This window comes from Rhinopithecus roxellana, chromosome 20, assembly GCF_007565055.1.
Source record: "Rhinopithecus roxellana isolate Shanxi Qingling chromosome 20, ASM756505v1, whole genome shotgun sequence".
Taxonomy (NCBI): domain Eukaryota; kingdom Metazoa; phylum Chordata; class Mammalia; order Primates; family Cercopithecidae; genus Rhinopithecus; species Rhinopithecus roxellana.
In genome coordinates, this window is record NC_044568.1 from 79,229,621 (window position 1) to 79,257,020 (window position 27,400).

Consider the following 27,400-nt stretch of genomic DNA (forward strand, 5'->3'; position numbering starts at 1 on the left):
CATCTGTAATCCCAGCACTTTGGGAGGCTGGGGTGGGCAGATCACTTGAGGCCAGGAATTCCAGACTAGCCTGGCCAACATGGTGAAACCCCATCTCTACCAAAAATACAAAAATTACCCAGGTGTGGTGGCACGCACCTGTAATCTCAGCTACTTAGGAGGCTGAAGTAGGAGAATCGCTTGAACCCAGGAGGCAGAGGTTGCACTGAGCTGAGACTGGCCACTGCACTCCAGCCTGGGCAGCAGAGCCAGACTCTGGATCAAAAAAAGAAGAACAATGCTCCTTAATAGGTGCTGTTCTGCAACACAGAGACTAAGGGGAATTGAAAGATAATTCTCAAAGATTTCCAAGTGTTGGCTGCGTGCAGTGGCTCACGCCTGTAATTCCAGCACTTTGGGAGGCCGAGGTGGGCAGATCACCTGAGGTCAGGAGTTCGAGACCAACCTGGCCAACATGGTGAGACCCCGTCTCTACTAAAAATGCAAAAATTAGCCAGGCATGGTGTTTTGCCCCTGTTGTCCCAGCTAGTCAGGAGGCTGAGGTGGGAGAATTGCTTGAACCCAAGAGGCAGAGGCTGCAGTGAGCTGAGATCGCACCACTGCATTCAAGCCTGGGTTACAGAGTCAGACCCCATCTCAAAAAAAAAAAAAAAAAAAGATTTCTATGTGGCATGAAGGCTTTTGGACAATATGTAAGTCAAAAAGAATGCATGTGACATCTTGTATTTAGTTATGAAAAGCAAGTATTTGTTGAATAACATGTATGTCGTGATTAAGATGTCAGGGTAAGGCCAGGCACGGTGGCTCACGCCTGTAATCCCAGCACTTTGGGAGGCCGAGGGGGGCGGAGTTCACGAGGTCAGGAGATCAAGACCATCTGCCTAACACAGTGAAACCCCGTCTCTACTCTCTACTAAAAATACAAAAAATTAGGCGGGCATGGTGGCGGGCGCCTGTAGTCCCAGCTACTCAGGACACTGAGGCAGGAGAATGGCGTGAACCCGGGAGGCGGAGCTTGCAGTGAGCTGAGATCACGCCACTGCACTCCAGTCTGGGCAACACAGCAAGACTCCGTCTCAAAAAAATAAAGATGTCAGGGTGAAAGATGTGATTAGCTGACGAGAAACTAAAGCAGAAGACAAGTGATTGCTGATAAGATCAGAGAAGAGGCCAGGAAACAATATGCAGAGCCAAGGAACGAAAAATATAAAACAAGATGTAATCGGGGGTGTGGGGGGAGCGGGGCGCAGTGGCTCATGTCTGTAATCCCAGCTACACAGGAGGCTGAGGCAAGAATTGCTGAACCCAGGAGGCAGAGGTTGCAGTGAGCTGAGATCGCGCCACTACGCTCCAGCCTGGGCCACAGAGCGGGACTGTCTCAAAAAACAAAAAAGATGTCATCAGCCAGGAAACAAAACTTCCCTCAAAGAAGCTAAAGCTAAGCAAAGTTAAATGTGTTTGCAAACTGGCAGTTACGGTGGTAAATTTTGGGTATGCAGTTTTTAAAATCACAGTTTAGAGGGGAAAAAAAGCAGCAGCTCTGAAAAGTATTTGCCTTATGAAGGCAATTAATAAATTCTTTTTTTTTTTTTTTTTTGAAATGGAGTCTCACTTTATTGCCTAGGCTGAATTGCCAGACCATGGCTCACTGCAACCTCTGCCTCCCGGGTTCAACCAATTCTCCTGCCTCAGCCTCCTGAGTAGCTGGAATTACAGGTGCTGCCACCAAGCCTGGCTAATTTTTGCATTTTTAGTGGAGACGGGGTTTCGCCATGTTGGCCAGGCTGGTCTCAAACTCCTGACCTCGGGTCATCCATTCGCCTCAGCCTCCCAAAGTGCTGGGATTACAGGCATCAGCCACCGCACCCAACTGAGCTTTGTTAAGAATCAAATTCTTGGCCGGGCGCGGTGGCTCAAGCCTGTAATCCCAGCACTTTGGGAGGCCGAGATGGGCGGATCACGAGGTCAGGAGATCGAGACCATCCTGGCTAAAATGGTGAAACCCCGTCTCTACCAAAAAATACAAAAAAACTAGCCGGGCGAGGTGGCAGGCGCCTGTAGTTCCAGCTACTCGGGAGGCTGAGGCAGGAGAATGGCATAAACCCGGGAGGCGGAGCTTGCAGTGAGCTGAGATCCGGCCACTGCACTCCAGCCCGGGCGACAGAGCGAGACTCCATCTCAAAAAAAAAAAAAAAAAAAAAAAAAAAAAAAAAAAAAAAAAAAAAAAAAAAAAATCAAATTCTTAACAACAACAACAAAAAAGTGAAGAATCTGGCCGGTCGTGGTGGCTCACACCTGTAATCCCTGCACTTTGGGAGGCCAAGGCAGATGGATCACCTGAGGTCAGGAGTTCAAGACCAGCCTGGCCATCATGAGAAAATCCCATATCTATTAAAAATATAAAAGCTAGCTGGGTGTGGTGGCCCGCACCTGTAATCCCAGCTACTTGGGAAGCTGAGGCAGGAGAATAGCTTGAACCCGCTAGGCAGAGGTTGCAGCGAGCCAAGATCACGCCACTGCACTCCAGCCTGGGTGACAGAATGAGACTCTGCCTCAAAAATATAAAAGAAGAAGAATCTAATTTGGTAGCTTTAGGGTAAGGCCTGTGGTTTTGCACTTCTTACAAATTCTTAGGCCCTGGCAGTGCTGCTGCTCCAGGAACCAAACTTTGAGAAGTGGCATTCCTCTAGAGAATGTCTAATTTGCCACCTTTAAACCCTATTCCTGCGGCTGGGCGCAGTGACTCACGCCTGTAATCCCAGCACTTTGGGAGGCCGAGACTGGCTGGATCACAAGGTCAGGAGATTGAGACCATCCTGGCTAACGCAGTAAAAGGACGTCTCTACTAAAAAGAAATACAAAAAAATCAGCCGGGCGAGGTGGCGGGCACCTGTAGTCCCAGCTACTTGAGAGGCTGAGGCAGGAGAATGGCGTGAACCTGGGAGGCGGAGCTTGCAGTGAGCTAAGATCGCACCACTGCACTCCAGCCTGGGCAACAGGACGAGACTTCATCTCAAAAACAACAACAAAACCCTATTCCTTTTCTTATGGTTTCTGTATTTGCACCTATAAAAGAATAAGATAAACAGGGTGCGGTGGCTCATGCTTGTAATCCCATCTCTTTAGGAGGCTGAGGCGAGTAGACTGCTTGAGGACAGGAGTTCAAGACCAGCCTGACCAACATGGTGAAACTATGTCTCTACTGAAAATACAAAAATTAGCCGGGTGTGGTGGCAGACACCTGTAATCCCAGCTACTTGGGAGGCTGAGACAGGAGAATCACCAAACTTGAACCCAGGGGGCAGAGGTTGCATCTTGCCACCGCGCTCCAGCATGGGCAACAGAGCAAGACTCTGTCTCAAAAAAACAAACAAACAAACAAACAAAAAACGATATTGGGATTTTACAGTGCTTCCAATAGCAATAGTTAAATACGGCACTTTTAAAATAGCCACATCCAGCCAGTCATGGTGCCTCATGCCTGTAATCCCAGCACTTTGGGAAGCCGAGAGGGTGGATCACCTGAAGTCAGAAGTTTGAGACCAGCTTGGCCAACATGATGAAACCCCGTCTCTGCTAAAAATAAAAAAATCAGTTGGGCGTTGTGGTATGTGCCAGTAATTCCAGCTACTGGGGGACTGAGGCCGGAGGATCACTTGAACCTGGGATAGATGGAGGTTGCAGTGAGCGGAGATCGTGCCACTGCACTCCAGCCTGGGCAACACAGTGAGACTGTCTCAAAAAAAAAAGTCACATCCTTTCTTCATCAAAACAATTCTTTTCTTGGGGGTGGCAGAGGGAGTGGGTGGTTTGTGAGTTTTAGAAGGTTATGATAGACCACTGATGACACCTTGTGGCTAGTTCTTACCATTACAACCACATTTTGGGTTCCCTTTAAAATGTAAAATGAGAAAAATCAACATTGGGTATTCTGTTTCATTTACATAATTTTATGAAACTAAAATGTCTTTAACTTTTCATTTTGAGATGATTATAGATTCATCAGAGGGTCCCAAGAAATGTATAGGGAAGTTCCATAGACCCTTCTCAGCCTCCCCCAGTGTTAACTATCAAATACCAAAACCAAGAAAGTGACATTGGTACAACCTATAGATCTAATGCAGTTTTCACAGTTACACCTGCTCTCCTTTGTGACAAAAGCACTTTGACATATCAAGGAAAACACATCAGGCCAATAAGAATCTTTCTTTGGTGGTGAAATAATATTAAATTCAATGACCAACTAGAAATTTTACCTTGGTTTTTTTTTTTTTTTTTTTGAGACGGAGTCTCGCTCTGCCGCCCAGGCTGGAGTGCAGTGGCTGGATCTCAGCTCACTGCAAGCTCCGCCTCCTGGGTTTACGCCATTCTCCTGCCTCAGCTTCCCGAGTAGCTGGGACTACAGGCGCCTGCCACCTCACCCGGCTAGTTTTTTTTTGTATTTTTTAGTAGAGATGGGGTTTCACCGTGTTAGCCAGGATGGTCTCGATCTCCTGACCTCGTGATCCGCCCGTCTCGGCCTCCCAAAGTGCTGGGATGACAGGCTTGAGCCACTGCGCCCGGCCTTACCTTAGTTTTATGATAAAGTAAAATCTCAGCATTCTACAACTTAGTTTTGTTGAAACCAATCTTGTTTTAGGCTGGAGTGGTGCCATCTTGGCTCACTACAGCCTCAACCTCCCAGCTCACAGCTTGAGTGATCCTCCCACCTCAGCATCCCAGGTGGCTGGAACTACAGGCACACGACGCAACACCTAATTTTTTTTTTTTTTTGGAGACAGGGTCTCACTCGACATGTCACCCAGGCTGGAGTCTGGAGTACAGTGGCATGATCATGGCTCACTACCATCTTCGCCTCCCAGGTTCAAGCAGTTCTCTTGCTTCAGCCTCCTAAGTAGCTGGGACTACAGGCACGCCAAACCTAATTTTTTTTTGTATTTTTAGTAGAGACAGGGTTTTGCCACGTTGACCAGACTGGTCTCAAACCCCTGACTTCAGGAGATCCACTGGCCTTGGCCTCCCAAAATGCTGGGATTACAAGCGTGAGCCACCACACCCAGCCCCCAACTAATTTCTTGTATTTTTTTTTTTTTTTTTTTTTTTGTAGAGATGGGGTTTTGCCATGTTGGCCAGGCAGGTCTTGAACTCCTGACCTCAAATGATCCAACCGCCTTGGCCTCCCAAAACGCTGGGATTACCAGTGGGAGAGACCACATGTGGCCTCTAGCTTTTTGTGTGTGTGTGAGACAGAGTTTCACTCTTGTTGCTCAGGCTGGAGTGCAATGGTGCGATCTCGGCTCCCGGGTTCAAGCAATTCTCCTGCCTCAGCCTCCTGAGTAGCTGGGACTACAGGTGTCTGCCATCACGCTCGGCTAATTTTTCGTATGTTTAGTATAAAGAAGATTTCACCCTATTTGTCAGGCTGGTCTTGAACTCCTGACCTCAGGTCATCCATCTGCCTCAGCCTCCCAAAGTGCTGGGATTACAGGTGTGAGCCACCACGCCCTGCCTACCTTTCTTCTTTTGCTCAGGATTGCTTTGGATATGTGGACTCATATTGGTTCCATATGAACTTTAGGATTTTTTTTTCTATCTCTGTGACAATGTCATTGGTATTCTGATAGGGACTGAAATGAATCTGTAGATCACTTTGGATAGCGTGGTCACTGACGGAAAAAACACCGATTGTTTTTTCTCTGCTCTAACCACGACAGCAATGAACACAGAAGACTTCTGTGACCAAAGGTGTGGGGATTTCTCCCCACACACCAAGCAATCAATCAATTCTACATCAGACATCTGCTGGGCGTCCTCCAATTTTTTTTTTTTTTTGACATAGTCTCTGTTGCCCAGGCTGGAGTGCAGTGGTGCAATCTTGGCTCACTGCAACTTCCGCCTCCCGGGTTCAAGCGATTCTCCTACCTCAGCCTCCTAAATAGCTAGGAATGCAGGGGCCTGCTACCATGCCTGGGTAATTTTTGTATTTTTAGTAGAGACAGGGTTTCACCATGTTGTCCAGGCTGGTCTTGAACTCCTGACCTCAGGTGATCCACTCTCCTTGGCCTCCCAAAGTTCTGGGATTACAGGCATGCGTGACTGCCCTGGCATTTTTTTCCCCCTTTTAAACAAGGTCTAGCTCTGTTGCCCAGGCTGGAGTGGAGTAGCACAATCTTAACCTCTGAGGCTCAATCAATCCTTCCACCTCAGCTTTCCAAGTAGCTGGACCACAGGCAAGTGCCATCGTGTCTGGCTTCTTTTTCTGAGACATAGTCTTGCTCTGTCCCTCAGGCTGGAATGCAATGACGCGGTCTAGGCTCCTGCAGCCTCCGCCTCCCGGGTTCAAGCGATTCTCTCGCCTCTGCCTCCCGAGTAGCCGGGACTACAGGGACACACCGCCATGCTTGGATAATTTCTGTATTTTTAGTAGAGACAGGGTTTCACCATATTGGCCAGGCTGGTCTCAAACTCCTGACCTCAGGTGATCCAACCACCTCGGGCTCCCAAAGTGCTAGATTACAGGTGTGAGCCACTGCACCTGGCCTGTTTTTTGTATTTTTTTATAGAGACAGGCTTTTGCCATGTTAACCAGGTTAGTCTCGAACTCCTGAACTTAAGCAATCTACCTGCCTTGGCCTCCCAACGTGCTGGGATTACAGGGATGAAGCACCATGCCCAGCCTCAATTCTGACAGTATCTACCTTGATATAGCATCAGGCCCCACAGACTGAGGGCTCACTCCCACCAAACAGCCCTCTCCCTTCCCACCAGTCACAAATCTGAGCCTCCAGAACTTCTGAGTTGTTTCAACTTGGGCTTCCCACAACCCTCTCTTTGGGTTCATGTAATTTGCTAATGCAGCTTACAGAATCCAGGGAAACACATTTACTGGTTTATTATAAAGGATGTTACCAGGCAAGGGATGATGGCTCACGCCTGTAATCCCAGCACTTTGGGAGGCAAAGGCAGGCAGATTACTTGAGGTCAGGAGTTTGAGACCAGCCTGGCCAACAAGGCAAAACCTTGTGTCTACTAAAAATCCAATCATTAGTCTGGTGTGGTGGCTCACGTCTGCAATCCCAGCTACTCAGGAGGCTGAGGCAGGAGAATCCCTTGAAACCAAGAGGCAGAACCTGCAGTAAACTGAGATTTCACCACTGCATTCCAGCCTGGTCTACAGAGTGAGATTCTGTCTCCAAAAAAAAAAAAAAAGATAAGGATGTTACTGGCTCACACTTTGGGAGGCCAAGGCAACATGGACCACTTGAGGTCAGGAGTTCAAGACCAGCCTGTCCAACGTGGTGAAAACCCTTCTCTACTAAAAATCAAAAAAGTAGCCGGGCATGGTGGTAGGCACCTATAATCCCAGCACTTTGGGAGGTTGAGGTGGGCAGATCACTTGAGATCAGGAGTTCGAGACCAACCTGGCTAACATGGAGAAATTCTGTCTCTATTAAAAAATACAAAAATTAGCCAGGCATAATGACAAAGGAATCCCAGCGACTTGGGAGGTTGAGTCAGGACAATCACTTGAAGATGGGAAGCAGAGGTTGCAGTGAGCCAAGATTGCGCCACTGCACTCCAACCTGGGCAACAGAGACTGTCTCAAAAATAAATGAAAAATAAAAAAGATGTTACCAAGGATACAAATGAAGAGATGCATAGGGTGAGGTGTGGGGAAAGGGGCTCAGAACTTCCCTGCCCTGGCCGGGCGTGGTGGCTGAAGCCTGTAATCCCAGCACTTTGGGAGGCCGAGACGGGCGGATCACGAGGTCAGGAGATCGAGATCATCCTGGCTAACACGGTGAAACCCCGTCTCTACTAAAAAATACAAAAAACTAGCCGGGTGATGTGGCAGGCGCCTGTAGTCCCAGCTACTTGGGAGGCTGAGGCAGGAGAATGGCGTAAACCCGGGAGGCGCAGCTTGCAGTGAGCTGAGATCTGGCCACTGCACTCCAGCCTGGGCAACAAAGCGAGACTCCATCTCAAAAAAAAAAAAAAAAACAACTTCCCTGCCCTTCTTGGGTGAGCCATCCTCCAGGAACCTCCCCGTGTTCAGCTCTCTGGAAACTCCCTGAACCCTGTCCTCTTAGGCACTGGATAGTTATGAATAACCACACAGAAATGCAAATGGACACAAAGGCCATGATCTAACAGATGAAGTGGAGAAACAGAGCAAGGCCTCCCATTCTTCATGTTCTCTGTGGCCCCTTCTTCCAGGGTACATGGCAGCATCTCCTCTGAAGTGGGGTGTATTTTGACCCACAATCAAAGTAGGTCAGACAACATTCCTTCTTCCAGGGTATGGGTTAAAGCCCATTCTGAAATGGGAGTATCGTCACCTACTGTCAGACAAGGTGTGTCACTGAATTTACTTTTTTTTTTTGGAGGGGAGATGGAGTTTCACTCTTGTCGCCAGTGGCGTGATCTCAGCTCACTGTAACCTCCTCCTCCTGGGTTCAAGCGATTCTCCTGCCTCAGCCTCCCGAGTAGCTGGGACTACAGGCGCACGCCAACATGCCCAGCTCATTTTTGTGTTTTTAGTGGAAATGGGGTTTCACCATGTTGGCCAGGATGGTCTTGACCTCGTGATCCACCCGCCTCAGCCTCCCAAAGTGCTGGGATTACAGGCATGAGCCACTGTGCCTGGCCACAGAACTTCTTTATAGCCAACTCCAAGAAGAAAGGTGAGAGAAGATTCCTGCCTTGGGGAGAAAAATGGCAGGAGAAAGAAAGGTTGTTTTCCAAGACCTGCTTCAGAAGTTGGCTCACAGCAAGCTCTGCATCCCAGGTTCAAGAATTATTGCACCTCAGCCTCCCAAGTAGCTGAGACTACAGGTGCGTGCCACCACACCTGGCTAGTTTTTGTATTTTCAGTAGAGATGAGGTTTCACCATGTTGCTCAGACTGGTCTTGAATTCTTGACCTCAAGTGATCCACCCATCTCAACCTCCCAAAATGCTGGGGTTACAGGTGTGAGCCACCACACCTGGCCAACTTGGATTTTTTTTTTTTTTTTTTTTTGGAGACCAAGTCTTACCCTGTCACCCAGCCTGGATTGCAATGGCAAGATCTTGGCTCACTGCAATCCCCACCTCCCAGGTTCAAGTGATTCTGTCTCAGCCTCCCAAGTAGCTGGGATTACAGGCATGCACCACCACACCTGGCTAATTGTTATATTTTTTGTAGAGATGGGGTTTCACTATGTTGGCCAGGCTGGTCTTGAACGCCTGCCCTCAGGTGATCCATCTGCCTCGGCCTCCCAAAGTGCTAGGATTATAGGCGTTAGCCATCGTACCCAGCAACGACTTGGAATTTTTTTGTTGAGTGGGAGGGGAAGACAGTCTCATTTTGTCATCCAAGCTGGAATGCAGTGGTACAATCTCAGCTCACTGCAACCTCTGCCTCCTGGGCTCAAGCAATTCTTTTGCCTGAGCCTCCCAAGTACCTGGGACTATAGACATCCACCACCATGCCCAGGCTAATTTTTTTTTTTTTTTTTTTTTAAGAGACAGGGTTTCACCATGTTGCCCATACTGGTTTCAAACTCCTGGGCTCAAGCGATCCACCCACCTTGGCCTCCCACAGTGCTGGGATTACAGGTGAGCAACACCATGCCTGGCCAGATGGCATGAATTTGAGAGGCATCATTATGACCTGAAGGTCCTTCTGCACAGGGAATCTTATGCTTTAGGGAATAAAAACATTATATAATCAGAAGAGTTTTTTTTGAGACAGAGCCTCACCCTGTTGCCCAGGCTGGAGTACAGTGGCACAATCTCAGCTCACTGCAATCTCCGCCTCCCAGGTTCAAGCAATTCTCTTGCCTCAGCCTCCAGAGCAGCTGGAATTATAGGTGGCTGCCATCATACCTGGCTAATTTTTCTATTTTTAGTAAGATGGGGTTTCACCACGTTGGCCAGGCTAGTCTCGAACTCCTGACCTCATGATCCACCCACCTCGGCCTCCCAAATTGCTGGAATTTCAGGAGTTTTTTAAAAGCCAGATTTTATTTCTATTTAAAAACAATGCTCAGGAGACTTAGCTCCAAAGACGAAGAGGCCAGGGTTCCAGGTACAGCTACAGCGAGGTGCTGGCGATGACTGAGTGAGTCGTGGAAGGCGCTGTAGTTCCTTGGAGACTTCCACTTTTTCGTATCACTCCTAGTCTTAGGCTCATGGTTTTCTGCAAGTTCTCGTCGACTGTAACTGTACACAGGGCTGTGACTCCAGTGAGAACAATGAAAAAAGCACCTATGGCTATCATTGTTAATCCAGTAGAGAAAACCACAGAGTCAGAGGGGTCCTGTAGAACAACAACGAGTCCCACAATCACAGTCGATAACCCTAAGCAGGTGACAAGCAGACATTCAGAGCAAGACAAGCATCGAAACTCCCGTCTTCCAGATAGACTCATCCATGGATAAGTTTGGATAGGTTGGTACATGGTGAATTTTTGCTGCAGTGGTTAAGGGAAGAAAAAGTCTATGAAAGCTCAAATATAAAAAGGGTAAATAGAATCCTTTCTTTTTTTTCTGTGAATTGCATCTACTGTGCATTCTTTTTCTGTTTTCCTTTTTTTTTTTTTTTAACGGAGTCTCGCTCTGTTGCCAGGCTCCAGTGCAGTGGTGTGATCTTGGCTCACTTCAAGCTCTGCCTCTCGGGTTCAAGTGATTCTTCTGCCTCAGACTCCCTAGTAGCTGGGATTACAGGCGTGTGCCACCACACCCAGCTAATTGTTGTATTTTTAGTACAGACAGGGTTTCACCATGTTGACCAGAATGGTCTCAATCTCTTGACCTCTTGATCCGCCTGCCTTGGCCTCCCAAAGTGCTGGGATTATAGGCATGACCCACTGCGCCCGGCCCTTTTTCTTTTTTTTTTTTTAAATGAGACAGAGTCTCACTGTGTCGCCCAGGCTGGAGTGCAGTGGCGCGATCTTGGCTCACTGCAACCTCCACCTCCCGGGTTCAAGGGATTCTCCTGCCTCAGCCTCCTGAGTAGCTGGGATTACAGGTGCCCACCGCCGCAGCTGGCTAATTTTTGTATTTGTAGTAGAGACAGGGTTTCAGCATATTGGCCAGGCTAGTCTCAAACTCCTGAATTCAAGTGATATGCCCACCTTGGCCTCCCCAAATGCTGGATTTACAAGCATAAGCCACCACACTGGGCCTACTATGCATTTTCAATCAGAACTCCCTTCACCCTGTCTAATATCCTGAAGGTAATTTAAAGGGCTGACTTCTAAGAGGTACTCAAATTCCCCTCTGAGGAGGCTCTCAGGAGGTCATAGTTCTTCATGGTTTAATATATATCTTTTGGCTGGGTGCGGTGGCTCACAGATGTAATCCCAAAATTTTTGGATGCCAAGTTGGGAGGACTGCTTCAGCTCAGAAGTTCAAGACCAGCTTGGGCAACATAGCTGAGACCCTGCCTCTACTAAAAATTTTAAGAAAATTATCCGGTTCTGATAGTACATGCCTGTAGTCCCACATACTTGGGAAGCTGAAGCAGGAGAATCACCTGAACCCAGGAGACGGAGGCTACAGTGAGCTATAATTAGGCCACTGTACTCCAGCCTGAGTAACAGGACCAGACCCTGTCTCAAATTTTTAAAAAAAGGACATAAAAAGATACATCTTTACAATGTGCAAAGAAAACAAAATCTCAACCCCAAAGTCACTATGCCCAGGGGAAAAGTTAAGCTTGGAAACCGAGTCACACAAACAAAACAAAATCTGCCTTTCCTTTTGTTCCTGAACAGATAGCTATAAGATAGAAGGCCAGTCGGGTGCAGTAGCTCATGCCTGTAATCCCAGCACTTTGGGAGGCTGAGGCGGGAGTATCACGAGGTCAGGAGATCGAGACCATCCTGGCTAACAAGGTGAAACCCCATCTCTACTAAAAATACAAAAAATTAGCCAGGCATGGTGGTGGGCACCTGTAGTCCCAGCGACTTGGGAGGCTGAGGCAGGAGAATGGCGTGAACTTGGGAGGTGGAGCTTGCAGTGAGCCAAGACCATGCCACTGCACTCCAGCCTGGGCGACAGAGCGGGACTCCGTCTCGGAAAAAAAAAAAAAAAAAAAAAAAAAAAAAAAGACTAAAAAAGATACAAGGCCACATGACTCAAAAGGGAGACTTTTTTACCTGACAATGTAAATTAGTAGGTTACCTTCATAGGGAGGAGACAAGAGGAGACTATAAATCGCCCCACCCACCCACCCCGAGACCCGTGCATATTTGATTTTTATGTTTATCTACGGGTCAAGCACAGATTGCCCGAGTTCAAGAAATACATGATTGTTCTTCCTCTCCTTCCTTTTCACATGCAGCACGTGGATTCAGTGAGCGCTCAAAGCCTCAAAACAATGTGACCCTATCCTTCCCTGTTTTTTCCTTCCACCTTTCCCCTCCTGCCCACTTTTTCCCCTTAAATATTGAAGCCCTCTAAATCCTGTTTGGAAAAAGTGCTGGCTCTAGATCCTCTTGTGGCTTCTGTCTCTCTTTCCTGGGCGTGTCCTCAACGTTGGCCAAAATAAACTTCTACAGGGATTGAGACCTTCTGAAATTTCTGGTTTACAAGTGAAATTTCATGAAGCTCTCTGAAGACTTCCAGAAAGACGACTTCTGAAAATGAATCCTTGCTCTTGGGAGGCCGAGGCAGGTGGATCGCTTGAGCCCAGGAGTTCAAGACCAGCCTGGGGAACATGGCAAAACCCTGACTCTACAAAAATAAATAAATAAAATAAAATACAAAAAATGAGCCCCGCATGGTGGCACGTGCCTGTAGTCCCATACACTCTGGGACCTGAGGCTTCAGTGAGCCTTGATTGTGCCACTGCACTCCAACCTGGGAGACAGCAAGGCCCCATCTCAATTATAAAAAAAGAAGGCTGGGGCCGGGCGCAGTGGCTCAAGCCTGTAATCCCAGCACTTTGGGAGGCCGAGACGCGTGGATCACGAGGTCAGGAGATCGAGACCATCCTGGCTAACATGGTGAAACCCCCGTCTCTACTAAAAATACAAAAAACTAGCCGGGCGAGGTGGCGGGCGCCTGTAGTCCCAGCTACTTCGGAGGCTGAGGCAGGAGAATGGCGTAAACCCAGGAGGCGGAGCTTGCAGTGAGCTGAGATCCGGCCACTGCACTCCAGCCTGGGTGACAGAGCGAGACTCCGTCTCAAAAAAAAAAAAAAAAAGGAGGCTGGGCACAGTGGCTCACGCCTGTAATCCCAGCTCTTTGAGAGGCCAAGGCGAGCGGATCGCGTGAGGTCAGGGGTTCGAGACGAGTCCGGCCAACATGATGAAACCCCATCTCTACTAAAAATACTAAAAATAGCCAGGCATGGTGGTGTGTGCCTGTAATCCCAGCTACTTGGGAGGCTGAGGCAGGAGAATCACTTGAACCTGGGAGGCGGAGGTTGCAGTGAGCCAAGATCGCACCATTGCACTCCAGCCTGGGTGACAAGAACAAGACTTCGTCTCAAAAAAAAAAGAAGAAAATGGCTGGGCGCAGTGGCTCATGCCTGTGATCCCAGCACTTTGGAAGGCTGAGGCAGGTGGATCACCTGAGATTGGGAGTTCAAGATCAGCCTGACCAACATTGAGAAACTCCATCTCTACTAAAAATACAACAATTAGCCAGGCGTGCTGGCTGTAATCCCAGCTACCTGGGAGGCTGAGGTAGGAGAATTGCTTGAACCCGGGAGGGTGAGCCAAGATTACACCATCGCACTCCAGCCTGGGCAACAAGAGCAAAACTCCGTCTCAGAAGGAGAAACTGAAGTACAAGACCAAGGGTGCTTGAAGGAGGCTTAACTTCTTCCTGAAGCACCATTAGTACTTGATGGTAAATTTATGTTTTTCTACTTTAGGTACAAGTGATGACATTCAAGGCCAGGCATAGTGACTTACGCTTGGAACCCCCGCACTTTGGGAGGCCGAGGCAGGAGAATCACTTGAGGTCAGGAGTTTGAGCCCAGCTTGGCCAACATGGTGAAACCCCTTCTCTACCAAAAATACAAAAATTAAGCGAGGTGCGTTGGCTCACGCCCGTCATCTCAGCCCTTTGGGAGACTGAGGCGGGCAGATCACTTGAGGTCAGGAGTTGGAGACCAGCCTGGCCAACATGGTGAAACCCCATCTCTACTTAAAATATAAAAATTAGCTGGGTGTGGTGGCGCACGCCTATAATCCCAGCTACTCAGGAGGCTGAGGCAGGCGAATTGCTTGAACCCAGGAAGCAGAGGTTACAGTGAGTGGAGATCACACTATTGCACTCTAGCCTGGTGACAGAGTGACACTCTGTCTCAAAAAACAACAACAACAACAAAAACACAAAAATTAGCCAGGTATGGATGGCCCACACCTGTAGTTCCAGCTACTGAGAAGGCTTGAGGCAGGACAGTCTCTTGAACCCGGGAGGCAGAGGTTGCAGTGAGCCGAGATCGCACCACTGCACTCCAGCCTGGACAACATGGCAAGACTCTGTCTCAACAAAAAAAAAAAAAAAAAAAAAAAAAAATCCAGAGGAAGCAAGCAAAAACAAGTGACAAGTAATGAAATTCAAGGTGAAAGATGAAGAACATGGACTTGAAGGAGACGGGACAGTCACTCAAAGGAAATGTATTTTTTTTCACCAGCAGGAGGACTCAGTAGGTACAAAGTTTACCAAGGGAGAAGCCTGGGCGGGGACAGTGATTGCCAAAGCTCCCCGCAGCTGTGGTTGCTCTTGCCTTGGGGACAGGAGTTCACTCGAGGTCACTGTTTGTTAGAGAGCATCAATTGTGCATTGCAGAACTCCATAGCCACCAACCTAACTCAAGTCCCGGTTGGGATTTTCACTGAGAAATAGTTATGTGGCATTTTATCAACACAACAGCACCCCTGAGAAAAAGGTTTGGTTTCTAATTAATCGGATTAATAGCCAGCTTCCAAATCAATTGCTTTTCTTGACACACCAGCAAAAGTCATTTACTGAGTGAAAACCTGAGAACAGGCCGGGCGCGGTGGCTCAAGCCTGTAATCCCAGCACTTTGGGAGGCCGAGACGGGCGGATCACAAGGTCAGGAGATCGAGACCATCCTGGCTAACACGGTGAAACCCCGTCTCTACTAAAAATACAAAAACTAGCCGGGCGAGGTGGCGGCGCCTGTAGTCCCAGCTACTCGGGAGGCTGAGGCAGGAGAATGGCGTGAACCCGGGAGGCAGAGCTTGTAGTGAGCTGAGATCTGGCCACTGCACTCCAGCCTGGGTGACAGAGCGAGACTCCGTCTCAAAAAAAAAAAAAAAAAAAAAAAGAAAACCTGAGAAGATCTACTATTCAGTGATCTTTCCTGAAGAGGTAAGTGGTAAGAGCAACTCTGCCCAACAAAATATGAAGTCTTAGGTTTTTCGAGCAGTAAATGAATACTGAATGAAAGCTAAGCATAAAGATAATGCATTAATGGCTGGGCACGGTGGCTCACGCCTGTAATCCCAGCACTTTGGGAGGCCGAGGTGGGTGGATCACCTGAGGTCAAGAGTTCGAGACCATCCTGGCCAACATAGTAAAAACCCATTTCTACTAAAAATACAAAAAAAGTAGCCGGGCATGTGAGGCATGCCTGTAATCCCAGCTACTCGGGAGGCTGAGGCAGGAGAATTGCTTGAACCTGGGAGGCAGAGGTTACAGTGAGCTAAGATCACGCCACTGCATTCCAGCTTGGGCAACAAGAGTAAAACTCCACCTCAAAAAATAAAATAAAATAATACTACTACATTAATATAAAATCATGGGGACAACCGAAATGGAAAAAAAATTTGAAGAGGAAAAAATGGTAAACCTTGATTTTTTTTTTTTTTTTTGAGACGGAGTCTCGGTCTGTCACCAGGATGGGGTGCAGTGCTGTGATCTCAGCACGCTGCAATCTCTACCTTCTGCGTTCAAGTGATTCTCCTGCCTCAACCTCCCGAGTAGCTGGGACTACAGGCATGCGCCACCACATCTGGGTAATTTTTGTATTTTTAGTAGAGACAGGGTTTCACCATGTTGGCCAGGATGATCTCAATCTCTTGATCTTGTGATATGCCCGCCTCCACCTCCCAAAGGGCTGTGATTACAGGCATAAGCCACCGCGCCCAACCGGTTTTTTTTGTTTTGTTTGTGAGACAGGGTCTTGCTCTGTCCCCCAGGCTGGAGTGCAGTGGCGCAATCTCAGCTCACTGCAACCACTGCCTCCCAGGCTCAAGTGATCCTCCCATCTCGGCCTCCCAAGTAGCTGGGACTACAGTGCCTGCCACCACTCCTGTCTTATTTTTTTGTATGTTTTGGTAGAGGGGGGTTTCACCTTGTTGCCCAAGCTGGTGTCAAACTTCTGGGGTCAGGCAAATCCTCCTGCCTCGGCTTCCTGAACTGCTGGGATTACAGGTGTGAGCCACCACACCTGGTCCAGGTGTTTTCAATTATGTCTTTGCAACTGTATACACTAAACATTTTAGGTGTCAAGTTAAATACTAGGTGGAACAGAGTTCATCACAAAATTTTAGGGTATGTAGGAACACACACAAAAAAAACACTAATGAAAACAATGACGAATACTAGTGGTTTTGGTCTTTTAGGCTTGAACTCACCTTTAATGGAACCGTTTTATTAATTTGCCATTTCATATGATGTTTTAACGCTCAATTGCTGGTAAGTTTTGTAGCTGAATTTTCTGAGCATTTGTGGGTAACTATGCTGTATTCTTTAGTTTACTAACAATTTTGTTTCTGATTCCCTAATGTTTAGCCATCCTTACATTCTTCAGATAAGCTCTCCTAAGCTGTTGTTAACCTGGTTAAGCAGTACATGGCGTACATTTATCTTAAGACCAGGTGAGGCCGGGCGCGGTGGCTCACGCCTGTAATCCCAGCACTTTGGGAGGCTGAGACGGGCAGATCACGAGGTCAGGAGATGGAGACTATCCTGGCTAACACGGTGAAACCCCGTCTCTACTAAAAAATACAAAAAAAAAAACTAGCCGGGCGAGGTGGCGGGCGCCTGTAGTCCCAGCTACTCGGGAGGCTGAGGCAGGAGAATGGCGTAAACCCGGGAGGCGGAGCTTGCAGTGAGCTGAGATCCGGCCACTGCGCTCCATCCTGGGCCACAGAGCAAGACTCCGTCTCAAAAAAAAAAAAAAAAAAAAAAAAAGACCAGGTGATAGCAGTTTTTCTGGAGAAGAAAACTACTAGGTTTGAGTACTAAAAATGTTACTTTTGCAAAATGAATTGGGAAGCTTTGAATTATAACGGCAACAACTCAAGATTTGTATGCACGATATTATTTTATTTTTGGAGACAGGATCTTGCTCTGTTACCCAGGCTGGAGTGCATTGGCGTGGTCTCGGCTCACTGCAACCTTCACCTCCCATGCTCAAGCAATCCTCCTCCCTCAACCTCCAGAGTGACTGAGACTAAGCCACCTTGCCCAGTTAAATTTTCTGTTTTTAGTAGAGACGGGGTGTGCCATGTTACCCAGGCTGGTCTGAGCTCAAGTGATCCACCTACATCAAGCCTTCCAAAGTGCTAGGACTACAGGCGTGAGCCAGCGCACCTGGCCCACAGTATTACTAAGTTAAATCTCACTGTCTTTTCTCTTCCAGTTTTCAGGTTTTTGTCTCTTCATCCAGTTTTGGGAACTTATTAGTTCCTATTATCTAGACTTAAGATGTTGATATGAAATGGGCATAATTCCCTTTGATTTTTTTTAGCTTCTCTTTCCTGCCTAGGTTATTAAATGGCAAATATTTGTTTTTTCCCCCCTGCTTTGCAGGGATGTATTGATCTGCCACCTTTTTCAACAACCAGTTTAGGGCCAGGCACAGGAGCTTACACCTATAACCCCAGCACTTAGGGAGACTGAGGTGGGAGGATCCCTTGAAGTCAGGAGTTTGAGATTAGCCTGGGCAACATAGTTGAGACCCATCTCTACTAAAAATCTAAAAATTTTTTACAAGCCAAGCACAGTAGCTCACGTCTGTAATGCTAACACTTTGTGAGGCCAAGGCGGGTAGATCACTTGAAATCAAGAGTTCAAAATCAGGCTGGCCAACATGGTGAAATCTTGTCTCTACTAAAAATACAAAAATTAGCCGAGCGTGGTGGCACGCGCCTGTAATCCCAGCTACTCAGGAGGCAGTGAGCTGAGATTGGGCCACTGCACTCCAGCCTGAGCAACAGAGACTCTGTCTCAAAAAAACAAAAAAAAAAAAAAAAAAAGAAAAGAAGAGAAATCCAACAGCCTGACAGAAAAATAGTCAATGGATATGAACAAGAGACTAGATCTCTGAAGAAATATAAACTGTTAACTTAATATAAAAAAGATACGCAGCCCAACAATATTAATATTTAAGACAGCCTTTTAAGTGACTTTCAAACACAGTTAACAAAGAGCAAGCTAAAAGTTTTATAAAAGAAATGATAGCGTCTCTCACCTGGTACGGCAGGCACCTTTTTAGCAAAATAAGGCCAGGAATAGTTTCCCCAAAACAGCCGGACACCCTCCGTCAAGACAAACCGTCTTAGATAAAAAGATGAGCAACGAGCTGCTGTGTTTCTTTTATACGAATTAGGCTCTTGATTGGATAATTGAAATAACACAGGTTCTCACAAGCAGAAATCTTCACACATCAGGTTAGATTGTTTTCTTAATTCATCCAATAATGTAATCCCTCAGTTCTATCAACGTTGAAGAAATTCACTTCTCACAAGGAGAGACTGGGGGTAAATCCATATAGCAGTTCGCTTGAACGCCCCCACGTAAAAAATAATAATAATAACAACAACAACGACGACAAATAAAAGATCTGTTTTACCCTGGTTGGTTTTTAGTTGACCATTTCATTTGGTTCACCTGCTGAGAATTTGGTAACGATGTTACTGTGAGGCAGGACGACTTCTAGCCACTGTATCCTTCATAGCACTGTTTCCCAGCACTAACTGAGCAGAAGAATCACCTGGCCTCTTGGTCAAAACACAGATTCCTAAGTTCCACATGTATACAGTAATTCCAGTTAAGCAGGTCTGCAGTGGGACCGTGAGTGTGCATTTTTCAGAAACACCACCCACCCCGACCAGGGATCTTTAAATATTTTTACCATGCTCTTAATAATAGACATTTCAGAGGGATGAGTTGAAGGAGGGTTGGCATTTGTTCACTACAAAATCATACCATTGCAGCAATCTTGGAAAATATAGACCAGAAGGAAACAAACAGAGAAAAATAAGAATAGGAAAAAATACTGTAAAAAAATCAAGATATTAAATATTAACTGAGCTTATGTTTAGGAAGTGGAACTGTGTATTATTATTTACAGGTTTTATTTACAGACTAAAGGGTGCAGAAGGCATTAAAATATTTTGTGATACTAATCCCATTTTGGAGATAAAAAATAAGCACTGGCCAGGCACAGTAGCTCATGTCTATAACCCCAGCACTTCAGCAGGCTGAGGTGGGAGAATTACTAGAAGCCAGGAGTTCAAAGTGGACGACATAATGAGATACTCAATTTTTTTTTTTTTTTTTTTTTTTTAGATGGAGTCTCCCTCTGTTGCCCAGGCTGGAGTGCAGTGACACCTTCTCAGCTCACTGTAACCTCCACCTCCTGGGTTCAAGTGATTCTCCTGTCTCAGGCTCCCAAAGTAGCTGGGACTACAAGTGTGCACCACCACACCCAGCTAATTTTTTATTGATTTTTAGTAGAGATGAGGTTTCACCATGTTGGCCAGGCTGGTCTCGAACTCCTGACCTTAGGTGATCCACCCACCTTGGCCTCCCAAAGTGCTGGAATTATAGGTGTGAGCACCATGCCTGGCCACCGAGATACTCCATCTCATATATATATACTTTTTTAAATTAGCTGGTCATAGTGGTGCCCACTTGTAGTCCCAGATACTCAGGAGGCTGAGGTTGGAGAATCATTTGAGCCTAGGAGGTCAAGGCTGCACTGAGCCATGATCGTGCCACTGCACTCCAGCCTGGGCAAAAAAATGAGAACCTGTCTTACAGGTAAAATCTATAAGTGTTTAAGTGTGGAATTTTTTTAAAATTTATTTTAATTTTATTTAAAAATTGAGGCCAGGTGTGGTGGCTCATGCCTATAATCCCAGCACTTTGGGAGGCCAAGGCAGGTGAATCACGAGGTCAGGAGTTCAAGACCAGACTGGCCAAGATGGTGAAGCCCCATCTCTACTAAAAATACAAAAATTAGCTGGGCGTGGTGTCATGCGCCTATAATCCCAGCTACTCAGGAGGCTGAGGTACGAGAATCACTTGAACCCGGGAGGCAGAGGTTGCAGTGAGCTGAGATCGCACCATTGCACTCCAGCATGGGTGACAAGAGCAAGACTCCATCTCAAAAAAAAAAAAGAAAGAAAAAAGAAAATGACCCAGCTGAGTTATATAAACAGGTGACACTAATCTTTATTTCTTTTTTCTTTTTTTTTTTGAGATGGACTTTTGCTCTTGTCACCCAGGCTGGAGTGCAGTGGCATGATCTCAGCTCACTGCAACCTCCGCCTCCCATGTTCAAGCCATTCTTCTGCCTCAACCTCCCGAGTAGCTGGGACAACAGGCACCCGCCACCACGCCCAGCTAATTTTTGTATTTTTACGGTGTTTCACCATATTGGCCAGACTGTTCTCGAACTCCTAACCTTGTGATCCTCCTGCCTCGGCCTCCCAAAGTGCTGGGATTACAGGTGTGAGCCACCGCACCCAGCCGATACTAATCATTTTAAGTGCTGGACTGCAATGTTATAATCTGGGGTTAAATAGAACCACCTAAATAATTTGCCATTTTTTCTCTCCAGGACCACTATACTGAAATAATCCCCATAATCAAAATTTTATTCATGGTCTTTGATCAGATGCACTAATTTCCTTAGGATCCAAGGATTGATGAAGGTTTTTCATGGCTCATAAAGTCCAAATTGGGAATCTTGGTGTTTGAATATCAATACTATCTGTAGGCAAGAAAAACTGACAATTTCAGGAAAAAAAAAAAAGGAGCGCAGAACTTTCAAATATTTAACTAAATGACAAGCATTCTTTCCTCTTAAACACCCATATGTGGAAAGCAGAGCAAGGGTTGTTTGCCAGGTGTTAGGAATAGGATGACACTTAGCAACTTCTCGGTACCCTCATTTTCATATGTTCAAGGAGACTGAAATACAATGTGATCCTTTCTTTCTTTCTTTCTTTTTTTTTTTTTTTTTTTTTGAGACGTGGTCTCACTCTGTCGTCCAGGCTGGAGTGCAGTGGCGTGATCTCAGCTCACTGCAACCTCTGCCTTCTGGGTTCAAGGGATTATCCTGCGTCAACCTCTCTCGACTAGCTGGGATTATGGGTACACACCACTATGCCTGGCTAATTTTTGTATTTTTAGTAGAGATGGGGTTTCACCATATTAGTCAGGCTGATCTCGAACTCCTGACCTCAAGTGATCTGCCCGCCTCGACCTCCCAAAGTGCTGGGAGTACAGGTGTGAGCCACTGTGCCTGGTCGCCCAGTCAGTATTTTAGTTATTTGTAGAGACAAGGGCCTGCTATGTTGCCTAGGCTGTTCTCAAACTTCCAGTCTCAAGCGATCTTCCTGCCTCAATCTTCCGAAGCGTGGGGATTACAGGTGTGAGCCACCATGCCCAGCCCTCTACTAGCTCTTAAGGTCTGCTTGAATGGTCCTTGCTCTGCTGGGTACAGTTGGCTACATTTTATTTCATTTCTTTTCTTCTTTTTTTTTTTTTTTTTTTTTTTGAGACAGAGTCTTGCTGTGTCATCCAGGCTGGAGTTCAGTGGCACGACCTTGGCTCACTGCAACCTCCGCCTCCCCAACTCAAGCGATTCTCTTGCCTCAGTCTCCCGAGTAGCTGGGACTACAGGCGTGTACCACCAGGCCTGGCTAATTCTTGTGTTTTTAGTAGCGATGGGGTTTCGCCATGTTGGCCAGGCTAGTCTTGAACTCCTGACCTCAGGTGAGGTCCCCACCTCTGCCTCCCCAAGTGCTGGGATTACAGGCATCAGCCACCATGTCCAGACACTTTATTTCATTTCTGTTTCTGAGGTCCATTGCTCCATTCATTAGAAAAGGGGCGGCTTGGAGAGGATTTGCCAACCTTCCCATGATTTCCATCACCATGTCCCCCAAAATGCACAATGTAAGTTTAAAATTGTAGCAACTGGCCAGGCGTGGTGGCTTACGCCTGTAATCCCAGCACTGTGGGAGGCTGAGGTGGGTGGATTGCCTGATGTCAGGAGTTCTAGACAAGCCTGGCCAACATGGTGAAACCCCGTCTCTACTAAAAATACAAAAATTAGCCTGGCATGGTGCTGTGCACCTGTAATTCCAACTACTCAGGAGGCTGAGGCACAAGAATTGCTTCAACCCAGGAGGCAGAGGTCGCAGTGAGCTGAGATCGCACCATTGTACTCCAACCTGGGTGACAAGAGCAAGACTCCATCTCAAAAAAAAAAAAAAAAAAAAGAAAGAAATTAAAAAGAAAAAGAAAAGAAAAGGACCCAGCAGAGTTACATAAACAGGAGATAGTAATCATTTTAAGCGCTGGACTGCAATGTTATAATTATAATCTGGGGTTAAATAGAACCACCTAAATGATTTGCCACTTTTTCTCTCCAGGACCACTATACTGAAATAATCCCCACAACCAAAATTTTATTCATGGTCTTTGATCAGATACACTAATTTCCTCAGGATCCAAGGACTGATGAAGGTTTCTCATGGCTCATAAAGTCCAAATTGGGAATCTTGGTATTTGAATATTAATACTATCTGTAGGCAAGAAAACCGTGACAATATCAGAAAAAAAAATGTAGGGAGTGCAGAACTTTCAAATATTTAACTAAATGGCAAGATTTCTTGGCTCTTAAACACCCGTATACAGAAAGTAGAGCAATTTCTTGGTACCCTCATTTTAGTATTTCTCAAGGAGACCGAAATACAATGTGATCCTTTTTTTTTTTTGAGACGGAGTCTCGCTCTGTCACCCAGCCTGGAGTGCAGTGGCGCGATCTCAGCTCACTGCAAGCTGCGCCTCCCAGATTCACGCCATTCTCCTGCCTCAGCCTCCTGAGTAGCTGGGACTACAGGCGCCCACCACCTCGCCCGGCTAGTTTTTCGTATTTTTTAGTAGAGACGGGGTTTCACCGTGTTAGCCAGGATGATTTCGTTCTCCTGACCTCGTGATCCGCCCGTCTCGGCCTCCCAAAGTGCTGGGATTACAGGCTTGAGCCACCGCGCCCGGCCTCCTTTTTTTTTCTTGGAGATGGTGTCTTGCTCTGTTGCCCAGGCTGGAGTGCAGTGGCGTGATCTTGGCTCACTGCAAGCTCCACCTCCCGGGTTCACGCCATTCTCCTGCCTCAGCCTCCCGAATAGCTGGGACTACAGGCGCACGCTGCTGCGCCCAGCAAATTTTTTTGTAGTTTTAGTAGAGACGGCGTTTCACCATATTAGCCAGGATGGTCTCAGTCTCCTGACCTCATGATTCGCCCGCCTTGGCCTCTCAAAGTGCTGGGATTACAGGCGTCAGCCACCGCGCCCAGCCTTTTCTTTGGATGGATCCTCACTCTGTCACCCAGGCTGGGGCGTGATCTTGGCTCACTGCAACCTCTGCCTCCTGGGTTCAAGCGATTCTCCTGCCTCAGCCTCTTGAGTAGCTGGGATTACAGATGCCCGCTACCACATCAGCTAATTTTTGTATTTTTAGTAGAGACGAGAGTTTGCCATGTTGGCCAGGCTGGTTTCGAACTGCCGACCCCAGGTGATCTGCCCACTTCAGCCTCCCAAAGTGCTGGGATTACAGGCGTGAGCCACAGCGCCCAGCCACAATGTGATGTTTAGCAGCTGGATTGACTTAAATACATTCATGGCATTTAAAATGAAATTTTAATTATTATGATTCCTGAAAAAACAAATGAACTAAAACTCAATTACTTCCTTCAGAACAAAAATGTTACACTAGAATTTCTCCCATCAGATCTCATTTCATTCATTAAATCTCCCTGGTGAAGAGGATGGATTCCAGAAACCCAGTGCCAACAATGAAATATCAGCCTCATCCTTTGTCCACAAGAGCACACAAGAGCATCATATACCATAGTAGAGATTTATAGTCCTCCTCTTAGCCCCCAGGGAGACTACTATCAGCTCCTAGCACTATCAGCTGGCTAGGAATGTGTATGCAACACTTCTGAAGCCTTGGAAACCTAGTACAGAACGTACCCATCTTATGATGACTCAGCTCTATGATTTTTCAACTTTATGATGGTATAAAAGTGATACATAATCAGTAGAAAGCATACACAATACACACACAACCATTGTTTTTTACTTTTAGTACAGTATTCATTACATTTGTCAACACTTTATTATAAGATAGGCTTTATGTTAGATGATAATACCAGCATCTTGCTCAATAAATTGAAGCCAGCTTTTTCAACAGAGAACATTATTAGAATGAAACTAGATGCAAGAACAGGAAGGTAAACACCTGTGTCATATTCAACAAGACTGAACTACGGGGCAAGGAATCACATAGTTTTGCAAAATCTTGAACTGGCTAGAGGATAGGATTACAAAAACCACACAGCTATTGCTGGAAAATGATGTCACGCAGAGAACAGACTGGCATGATTATGTATGTGGATTTGTCCTACACAAATCAGATCTTTAAGTGAAACAAGTCTATCTAACCATAGAACCTAGTTTCTTTTTTTTTTTTTTTTTCTTTTTTTTGAGACGGAGTCTCGCTCTGTCGCCCAGGCTGGAGTGCAGTGGCCGGATCTCAGCTCACTGCAAGCTCCGCCTCCTGGGTTCACGCCATTCTCCTGCCTCAGCCTCCCGAGTAGCTGGGACTACAGGCCCCCGCCACCTCGCCCAGCTAATTTTTTGTATTTTTAGTAGAGACGGGGTTTCACCGTGGTCTCGATCTCCTGACCTTGTGATCCGCCTGCCTCGGCCTCCCAAAGTGTTGGGATTACAGGCTTGAGCCACCGCGCCCGGCCCACAGAACCTAGTTTCTATGGAAAACAAATCAATTAAGCTAAACTCCCACATTTTAAATGTATATTCATTTATAGAAGCCTGAAAGGACACTGGGGTTACAAATAATTTTGTATTTTAGAGGCTTTCATAATTTAAAAAGTTAACATTACAATTCATATTACTAAAATGCAAAAGCAGGTTGGGCATGGCGCCTCACGCCTGTAATCTGAACATTTCGGGAGGCTGAGGCAGGAGGACTTGAGCCCAGGAGTTCAAGGCCAGCCTGGGGAATACAGGGAAAAACCATCTCTATGACATACGTAAAAAGTGGCCAGGTGTGATGGCATGCCCCTGTAGTCTGAGCTACTTGGGAGGCTGAGGTGGGAGGATGGCCTTGAGCCCAGGAGATTAAGGCTGGTAACCGTGATGGCACTAGTGCACTCCAGCCTGGAAACAGTAAGACCATCTCCCCCACTGCCCACACCGAAAAAAGCAAAAGCAGGCTAGAGTCCTCTAACTTGAGGGAGAGCTACAGATCTGTTTTCTTTTTACTCAGTTTTGCTCTGCCACCCAGGCTGGAGTGCAGTGGTGTGATCTTGGCTCACTGCAACCTCTACCTCCTGGGTTAAAGTGATTCTCCTGCTTCAGCCTCCCAAGTAGCTGGGATTACAGAGGCCTCCCACCATGCCCGGCTAGTTTTTGTATTTTTAGTAGAGATGGGGTTTCACCATGTTAGCCAGGCTGATTTCAGATCTCCTGGCCTCAAGTGATCTGCCAGCCGTGGCTGGGATGACAGATGTGAGCCACCATGCCCAGAATTTTTTTTTTTTTTTTTGACTGGGCCAGGGGAGGGGGCGGCAGGCCAGGGATTGTCTCTGTTGCCCAGGCTGGAGTACAAGATCATGATCATGGCCCACTGCAGCCTCTACCTCCTAAGTTCAAGCAATCCTCCCACCTCAGCCTCCCAAGTAGCTGGGACCACGGGCATGTGCCAAATACACCCAGCTTATTTTTGGCAGAGATGTGGTTTTGCCATGTTGCCCAGAATGGTCTCAAACTCCTGGGCTCAGGCAATCCACCCAGCCTTCCAAGTGCTGGGATTATGTTAGGAAAAGCTGAGTGTTGGGAGAAGCTGAGGCAGGGCTTGCATGTCTGACACAATGTAAAAGTCTTGGAACACTGGAAGAGTCCGGGGTCCAGGGTCTAAAACCCCTTGTGGCCTTTGGAACACCAAGCTCTGTGCTAAAGGGTGGAAGGCTACCCTCATGCACCATAATCTAAGCCCAGGGCATAAAATCCTTCGTGGCTTGGATAGAATCCAGGGCTTGTGGCTCTGGAACGTGTCTAGACTTGCTGGCTCCTTGCTCTCCCAGGATCAATTGAATCTTGAGTTAAAACAACCTGCTCTCCATTATCTCAAGTAGCAGAACAAATGCTAAACCATCACAGCTGTAAATCCTGTGCTTAATGCAACGCGCCCTTTCGACCTCCACATTCTCACCACCTGTTTCTTTGTTGGATTACCAATAAATAGCGTGGGCTCCCAGTGCTCAGGGCATTTGCAGCCTCCACGATGGCAATGGTTCCCGGTCCCACTTCTCTCTCTCAAACTTTTTCTCAATCCTTTGACTCCGCCAGACTTCGTCACCCCCACGACCTGGTGTTGGGTCTGATCACTCCAACAGGGTTACAGATGTGAGCCACTGCACCTGGTACCCACATGATCTTTGAAAGCAGTTCAGTCTTTTGCATGCAAGCACATTCCTGCACTGCAGTGAATCTGTAACTTACTACTACAGATGCGTACCAATTCACAAGCAGTGAAAAGCCAAGTACCTAAGAAGTTTACCACCTCAGAATATACTTGACAGTTGTGGAAACTTCAGCAATCTACTCTTCCAAGTTTCCTTGGAGTTGTCATACGTAAGCAAGTCCGTATGGACTGAGGAATAACGAGGAAGAGGGGAAGGCTTACGGAAGATAAATCACGTTCTTGCCTCCAGGAGGTAGGATTCAATTCAGTGCCTGTATAAATGACTCCATGTTAATTTCCCTTCCCATATGGATGCTAATCCAGTGACTCATAAGCTTAGACCAACAAACTCAGCATGAGAGCCAAGAAACTCATGCTTCTCCTGAATTCCGTAGCTGTATTCTCATACAGCGAGGCCCTCACTGGGCCACTTTGGGGATGACCACAAATGAATGTGATGGGTCACATCATAGACCTCCAGTCAGACCCACGTGATTTGGAAAGCCAACAGTGTCTACTCAGAAGCAAAGCAACGTTATACTTTTTTTTTTCTGAGACAGAATCTCACACTGTCACCCAGGCTGGAGCACAGTGGGTGATGGTGGCTCACTGCAGCCTCGACCTCTTGTGCTCACTTGA

The 27,400-nt window shown here is 46.9% G+C and overlaps 1 long non-coding RNA gene across 2 annotated transcripts; it reads right to left on the minus strand.

The window, feature by feature from the left end:
- Positions 1-9,988: 9,988 nt before the first annotated feature.
- Positions 9,989-18,953, minus strand: LOC104667697. 2 transcript variants are annotated; one of them, XR_004055476.1, is made up of 4 exons: positions 18,447-18,953; positions 14,666-14,880; positions 11,474-11,595; positions 9,989-10,455 (listed from the first exon to the last, which is right to left on the minus strand). It is a non-coding gene; the product is annotated as an uncharacterized LOC104667697 (long non-coding RNA). The 2 variants fall into 2 exon arrangements; XR_004055475.1 differs by lacking the exons at positions 11,474-11,595; positions 14,666-14,880 and having other exon boundaries at positions 18,447-18,729; positions 18,828-18,953.
- Between the last annotated feature and the right edge of the window lie 8,447 nt (positions 18,954-27,400).